At 46.8% G+C, this 8,177-nt stretch overlaps 1 non-coding gene and 1 pseudogene across 1 annotated transcript; both read left to right on the forward strand.

The window, feature by feature from the left end:
- Positions 1–1,675: 1,675 nt before the first annotated feature.
- On the forward strand, positions 1,676–1,761 carry LOC111591440 (small nucleolar RNA Z102/R77). Its single transcript, XR_004858072.1, has one exon. It is a non-coding gene; the product is annotated as a small nucleolar RNA Z102/R77 (small nucleolar RNA).
- A 159-nt stretch (positions 1,762–1,920) lies between these two features.
- Positions 1,921–2,006, forward strand: LOC111591377 (uncharacterized; annotated as a pseudogene).
- Positions 2,007–8,177: the final 6,171 nt, after the last annotated feature.

An 8,177-nucleotide genomic window follows, 5' to 3' on the forward strand; every position in this document is an offset into this window, starting at 1 on the left:
AAGCGCTGGAGTTTGTTTTCCATCTGTTGCCCCCGGTGCTCTATTTTAATTTTTATGTTTTGCAGTGGCGCGCCGCGTTCACGAATGGTATGGAAGTGACGATGGGCACCGGCCGCAATGATTAATAAAAGAACTGTAGACATGTTGATCGTTTTATTTTATTTTAAGAACAGCAAGGACTACTCTTGTGGTCGAGACCATTAATCAAATCCTCCCTCGCGGAGCGCACGGGACTTTTTTTATAAAAAATAATAAATAAAGTTTAAGACATCAGAATCATCTTGGACGTGAGATTCAAAAAAAATAATAAAGTTTAAAACAGCTCCACAGTGAATTAGCTCGTCTGACCCAACAATCAACCAATTATGGCCTAACGGCAGTACGGGCTTGTTTGGATGGGAGACCTGCCGGAGCTGTATGGTCGAGGCATCCATTTAACATTTAATTGTATTGTAACGCTTGTATTGTAAGGCTGTCCCTATCTCATCTCTTATCTTATTCCCTATTTTAAATTTCACTAAACAAACAATATCATCTACAAATACAAATCCTACACGATCTGAGAAAAACCTAAGTTTGATTGCACAACCATTTTGTTTCTTAGTTATTAAGGCATGTACCACTTTATTTAATATAGTGTCTTTTAAGGGGTTTTAGAGGTTCAGTAAAAAGTACAAGAGACATCTCTTCGTGAAGAGCTTATCTCTACATGATTCTATGTACATATTGTCTCGTAACTACATTTATAATCTAAGGGCTTAAATTTGTATCGTGCAGTATCTTATTTATCCCTTATAATTGGAAAACCGGTTAAAGGGCTTGGGATTGTACAAGTCTTTATTGTAGCTAGTAGCTTAGTCAGTTACTCTCTCCGGCGTCCTATTAGTTATTGTTTCGGACAATGTTCGAGTCAAACTTATAAAATTTTGACTACAAATAACCATTTTGCTATTTAGTTTTGAAACCTAATATTTATCTGCACCGATTTGTCATAAAAATTCTTTTATAAAAATATCTCTACTAACTATTAAGAGAGGAGTGTAGACTGCCCCCGCCTCTCTACCCCGCCCGCCCGCCCGCGAACGCCAGATTTTCGCACCGCGCCTCCGCCTCCCAGGATTGTCGCGCCGTGCCTCCACCATTTTCGCCGCCGCGCCCTCGACACCACCTCCAAGGATCCTCGCCCCCGCCCCTGTACTCCTCGCGTCTGCGTCTCCCGCTCCATTTCCGCTGCCCGCGATGCGCTCGCACGCGTCGCCGCCCCCGGCCCGCGATTGCCCCCCTCCCCGTCACCACCTCGCCGTGGGTCCTTGGCGCCGCCACCCCGCACACCGTCCGAACGGCAGCCCGGTTCTCTAAGCGAGAGGAGATCGCTGGAAGAGGGGGGGCTGGGAGACGAGCAGGAACACGGTCCACATCTGGGTGCCTTTTCTCTGTGATGTCACACCCTTTTCACCTTGGAGATCTGATGCACCCAATGCTCCGCCTCAAGTCTGTCTCTGTAGCGCCCTACAGTTGTTTTGATTTATTTTTGCCCCGTCGTTGACTTTTCCCCATTTCGGTATGTCTGCCTTTTCTCGTTTTCTGTCTGGATTCGTGTTCTTCGATCTGGATTCATCTTTGAACAAGGGTGTGGTTCAGTCACGCCATTGGTGCTGCTATGTTGTTGGTGTGGAGATGAAATGACGACAAAATTGTTTCCCTATTGGTTTGAATGGCCGCCATGATGGCTCAAACTATATTAGCTCTATCTAATCATCTCTGCCATCTTGTGTCATGTTTAATCTGTCGCATTTCTTTTCTTGAGAACGTTTTTATATTTGTGCACAAACGATTCAAATGCGTATTTGGCAAATCTTAACGAGAGCAGTCGACCTACCGGGAGAACGCTCCTGGGTTCAGTCTCCCCTGTGTTCAGTTGAGGATATGATGACCCTTTCCCCAGATGATCGACAGTGAACATACTGAGCGCAATAAGTTCTCTATTAGAGAACCACTGCATCCTAACTTCATATTAGAGCCGTTCTACATATGTCTGTATATCTGGATTTGGGCTTATCTGAAGCCAATCTTGTTTGCGTCGAGTTTCCATTTTCATCCCTGTGGCTGTGGCAGTGGGTCAGGCATATACCGTCGTCCCCCTGCTTAGCAGCCTAGAGGGAGCAGTACAGCACGGTTGGAGAGCTCAGAGGAATGGACACGGGCAACTGAGGAAAGCAAACTGAGACTACAACAATGGGTTACAGGTTCTTGGTGCGGAGCATAATGCCAGTTCACACCGGAAATGTCGAATCACAACCGGAAAAAAGAAGAGTGATCCTGCCGGGGAGCAACCAACGCGACGGAGGGAGATGGAACAAGCAAGGAGCACACGGTAAAAAAAAATCTAGATCTCCTTGCTCTTTCGTTCCCCCATCCTTCACCAACAGCGGGAGCAGCTACTGACAAATCTACCATATGTACACAGAGACGGCCAGACAGAGACCGGGCTACGGCTGCGGCGCAGATGCGCGCACCCCCCCATAGGAGGAGCGTGTATGAGTTCTCTATTTCGTGCATGTACTGTACCTTTGCATGATATCAGTGGTCGAGCACGAGTTGAGATATTTTCTAATTTTTTTGTTTGCAGATCATATGATGCCCTGTCCCAGTCTTTTAAGCGGTGTAACCTCTGTTTAGCTACAACTGTTGTTTGATGTTCTTGTGCTTTCAGTAACATGTCGTTCTTTTCTCTAAAATAAATATGAATGGTTTTCAACTTATCCTGGCTAATTTGTATATGTAGGTTAGTGGTCAACTATACTATGCTGCTACGATCTTTCAGGTACCGACATATTGTTGGTTTCCTATATGGATTATAGAATTATCCAGTTCAAGCATGTCTGGGTATTATAGATGCCCATTTGTGTTAGGACTTATTACGATGATCTCCAATATAGGGGTTCATGGCCTCAAAACACTATCAATCCCAGTTTCATGGTGGAAATAATTGCTAAACTTGTCTGGGCAACTTGGGATCATTACTTTTTAGACCCCACATTATCTATTGAATTCCTTTATCACTTGTATCTATCATTTGTTTGCAAGCAGAGAGTTGGATTCTCTGGGGCATTTGGTGCCTCTCATGTGTAAATTCTTCTTATTACTAAAGGTACATGTGAACACCTTTGCATATGCTCTATTGAAATTTAACCTAAGAATTTTTCAACTTTAATATGATTTTTACACCCCAGAAAGGCCTTTTGTTACTGATACAACTGCATGCTAGGGGAAGTTCACATGCATAGCTTCTATCCTGTGTTAGAGACAATCTGTAGTTTTATATGGCTCCTGATGTCCATTAACCAGACCTTGATCAGAGGTTGGTGACTAGATAGCATGTCGCACCATAAAAAATTCCTTGCTTGCTTGCTTTAGTTGAGAAGGACATTCCTGGTGCAGGTTGAGTATTCGAAGTAGCCTCTCCGCATGTGTGGGAGGATGGCTTGCCTTGGTTTTTTTACTTCCCTAGACCTCATTCATGTAGGATCCTCTAGCACCAGGTCTACCTTTTTTGCTTGCTTTGGCTGCTAAAGTTGTGCCCAGCTTTAAGGAGCAAATAAATTTGAAAAATAAAACTCATTTCAACAAATAAAGTTGCTCTCAAATATCCATTTGCATGTTTGTTGCATTATTTTTTTTCCAATTATTTGTTTAAGACTCTGTTGCATCATCACCAGGCTCTTGTGTTGTCCCCAATAGCATTTGTGATTCTGGTTCATTCGTGTACCATGACAACAAATTAACTTGCAATAATGTCGTGTTCACCTTAAGGTTGTCAACATACATGCTTCTTGTGAAATATTACAACTTACTATGATGAATACCTTACTGCATAATCCATTAATATGCTGAAGCAACATTCCTCTTTAACATGGAGTACATAAATATACTATTCTGGAGCTTAATGGCGTTGACACAATATCTGATAGACTTACTAGCTATACTGATAATTGACAGGTGCATGCTTCACATTTAATTTTTTCTATTTTCATAGAACTCACACTATTTGAGTAACTTATTGCTAAATTCGAGAGGAGTTATTATGTGCACACTACTCATTATTATGTCTTTATTTATTGTAATTGTTTGATGTGGCTAAGAGGAGTTACTATTGAAGGGGGTCTTTCATTCTTTGAACTTCTAGCCACCTGGTATAGGATCCTAAGGACAACAGAGACTCCATCCATCCTTAGCAATGACCATGATCAATGTTAGCAAAACCATATATATCCTGCTCTCAATCAGTAATTCAGTATCAACCAGTGGTTGCTGTTGCAGCTTCCTTCCAGTCTGGTGGTTATCTGAAGCAGCAATTCCTACACCTTCAACAGCCTATGCAGTCTCCACAGGAGTAGTGCAACCTCAATCCACTGTTGCAACAACAAATATGATAGCTTCTGCTGGTCATTCTATGTTTCTGTCATGTAAGTTTCAGGAAATAAATTTATTCAGTGTGACAACTGGAAGAAAGCTCATAATATTTTAATGACTTGTGTGGAATGAGTTAAGTTTGTACCCGTGAATTGTGTTCAATGTTTTATTGATTCTTCCATCCTTATTCCATATAGGTATATGTCAGTGCGTTATTACGAAATCAATATTATAAAATACATTGATATACAAAACACTAATTGGTTTTTATTGATTCTTCCATCCTTATTCCATCTATTATTCTATCTACTAGGTATATGTATATGCCGGTGCATTATTATGAAATCAATACGATAAAGAATATTTATATACAAAACACTAATTGTTATTGTGCACTTCTATTGGCATCACTAAGAGTGGATGTTTACATGTATGTAAACATCCACTCTTAGTGATGCCAACAAAAGTGTAGAATAACAATTAGTGTTTTTGCATATCAACGTATTTTATCATAATGCTTCTGTATCTCTAAGGGCATGTACAGTGGTGTTTAATGTGGGGGCTCTTAAGGTGTTTTAGGGGGTTATTTGCAAAAAAATCTTAGAGCCGTCTCTCCGTGAAGAGACGCCTCTGGCTCGTAAACCAAGTAACAACAGACGCCTCACTTCCCACTGTACGAATTTGTCGTCTGTTCTATCGATCTGATGCTATACAAATACATTTAATTCTGTATTTATTAATAGACTACGTTTAGAGACACTCCATTGTACAATAAAGTCTCTTAGTTGTCTCCTGTGCTTAGAGAACCGTTTTGGTGTCTCTCCACTGTACATGCCCTAAGTATCATACTATTACATGTTGACTCCGTAGCAACGCACGGGCATGCACCTAGTAATTATACTAAGAGCAAAAAAAATATTAGTTAAAGTTATATTTTATAGGCAGTGTCGTTGTCATAAACGATAACTAATAGGAAACCGGATGAGGTACTTATCTAGCTAGTACTTCAAAGTTTAGGCCTTCTTTGGAATGTGATTTTACTGGTACATAGAGTTTAGAGTTTAGGTTGCCTAGCAATTTAAATTTGCTTTAATTGTTAGGTCCATATGCCATTATTATTTAATCGTCACTCTATACATGTGCGTGTATGTCCCGTGCTCTTGAAAATTGCTGTAGCTACTCACTATTTTTAAAAAGATCGGCTGCTTTTTATATTTTGTTTCCATGTGGCTGGTCTGCTGTCGAAATTGTCTTCACTGGCATCATGTCGGTGCAGTTAATTTGTTATATACTAGTAATGTGATACCGTTGCCGACACCTTGCACGATCGACTCTCAACAAAGTAAACTCAAATAGCAATCAATTGATCAGGTATTTAAATTCAGGCTAGTAACGTGCGCAGGGGTATTAAGGCGGTACGGGGTAGGCTTTCCATTCCTTCTACCCACAAAGCCAAGTGCTGTGACCTCTCAAGCAAATATGCTCATAGCTACCACTACACCACATGTGTATTTATGTCAATATCTGTTACAATAAAAATATCTACTACATCTCTTCCAAAGCTATCGGGGACCATAATTAGGGGTACCCCTAAGACTCCTAATCTCAGCTGGTAACCCCCATCAGCACAAAGCTGCAAAGGCCTGATGGGCGCGATTAAGGTCAAGGCTCAGTCCACTCAAGGGACACGATCTCGCCTCGCCCGAGCCCAGCCTCGGGCAAAGGCAGCCGACCCCGGAGGATTCACGTCTCGCCCGAGGGCCCCCTCAAGCAACGGGCACACCTTCGGCTCGCCCGAGGCCCAGTCTTCGCAAAGAAGCAACCTTGGCCAGATCACCACGCCAACCGACCGTATCGCAGGAGCACTTAATGCAAAGGATCGCCTGACACCTTATCCTGACGCGTGCTCTTCAGTCGACAGAGCCGAAGTGACCGCAGTCACTTCGCCGCTCCACTGACCGACCTGACAAGAAAACAGCGCCGCCTGCGTCGCTCCGACTGCTGTGCCACTCGACAGAGTGAGGCTGACAGCAGCTAAGTCCAGCCACGGGCGCCATAGGAAGCTCCGCCTCGCCCGACCCCAAGGCTCGGACTCAACCTCAACGATGGACGACGGACTCCGCCTCGCCCGACCCCAGGGCTCGGACACAGCCTCAGCCTCGGAAGACGGTCTCCGCCTCGCCCGACCCAGGGCTCGGACTCAACCTCGACCTCGGAAGACAAACTCTGCCTCGCCCGACCCTAGGGCTCGGACTCAGCCTCGACCTCGGAGGAGCCTTCGCCTCGACCGACCTCGGGCTCGGACCCGCCACGTCACAAGGAAGGCCATCATTACCCTACCCCTAGCTAGCTCAGGCTACGGGGAACAAGACCGGCGTCCCATCCGGCTCGCCCCGGTAAACAAGTAATAATGGCGCCCCTCGTGCTCCATGACGACAACGGCTCTCAACCCCTTACGGAAGCAAGGAGACGTCAGCAAGGATTCAACAGCCCCGACAACTGTCCTTCCGCAGGGCTCTAGCTCTCCTCCGACGGCCACAACATCACATGAACAGGGTGCCAAAATCTCTCCGACTGCCACGACGGCATGTACTTAGGGCTCTAGCTCTCTCTGCTAGACATGTTAGCACACTGCTACACCCCCCATTGTACACCTGGACCCTCTCCTTACGCCTATAAAAGGAAGGTCCAGGGCTCTCGTATGAGGAGGTTGGCCGCGCGGGAGAACGGGTCGGCGCATAAGGCTCTCCCACGCGAACGCTTGTAACCCCCTACTGCAAGCGCACCCGACCTGGGCGCAGGGCAACACGAAGGCCGCGGGTTTCCCCTTTGCCTGTTTCTTCCCCCTTCGTGCTCCGTCTCGTGCCGACCCATCTGGGCTGGGACACGCGGCGACAATTCACTCGTCGGTCCAGGGACCCCCCCAGGGTCGAAACGCCGACAGTTGGCGCGCCAGGTAGGGGCCTGCTGCGTGTTGACGAACAGCTTCCCGTCAAGCTCCAGATGGGTAGTCTCCAGCAACCTTTCCAGCCCGGGACGGTGCTCCGTTTCGGAAGTCTTGAGTTCATGTCCCTCGACGGCAGCTACGACATGATACTCCTTCCTCCGCCGCGCGACAGCGACAATGGCGGCCGTCAGCCCGCCCGCCGGCGGCGGAATCGACGACGTCTTCCCCACGTGGCGGAAGAACAACATCCGGGTTTGTCCCGTCACCTCCCCCGCCGACGGAGGAGGAGGCGGGGCAACCATGGCCAAGCAGGAGGCGGCACCTCATCGGCTGTCGAGCAAGTCGACGGCGTCGGCGCCCCAGCGGGGGACACGCCGGGCTTCGACCTTGCGTCTGAGACGAAGACGAGCGTCGTTTCCCCGCAACACGCCAACCCCAAGCAGACGAACGACGCCAGCACGCTCGCGAAGGACTTGCTGGGCGTCGCCCTCGTACCTGAGACAACGGTGTAGTCCGCCCCCGACGCGACTTCGTCACTGCCCGTCGACCAAGAGGTACCGACCGATTCCCATCTCGTGCCTTTTGGATTCAGCTTCGATCCACCAAGCGACCTCGCTTTGGTGGAAGCCTTCATAGAGGCATGTACCAACCCTCCGGGGTACCGTATGCGGTCGCCCTGGGACAGACTGACGACCGTCTCGACCTACGGACCCTCGAGTTCCGAGGAAGATGACGAGCCGACTTTTGTTGGGATTTCTCCGGGTTCGGTAACCCTAGTGCCATGCGAGACTTCATGACCGCATGCGACTACTGCCTC

Source organism: Zea mays, chromosome 4 (genome assembly GCF_902167145.1).
Source record: "Zea mays cultivar B73 chromosome 4, Zm-B73-REFERENCE-NAM-5.0, whole genome shotgun sequence".
In the NCBI taxonomy this organism is placed as follows: Eukaryota; Viridiplantae; Streptophyta; class Magnoliopsida; order Poales; family Poaceae; genus Zea; species Zea mays.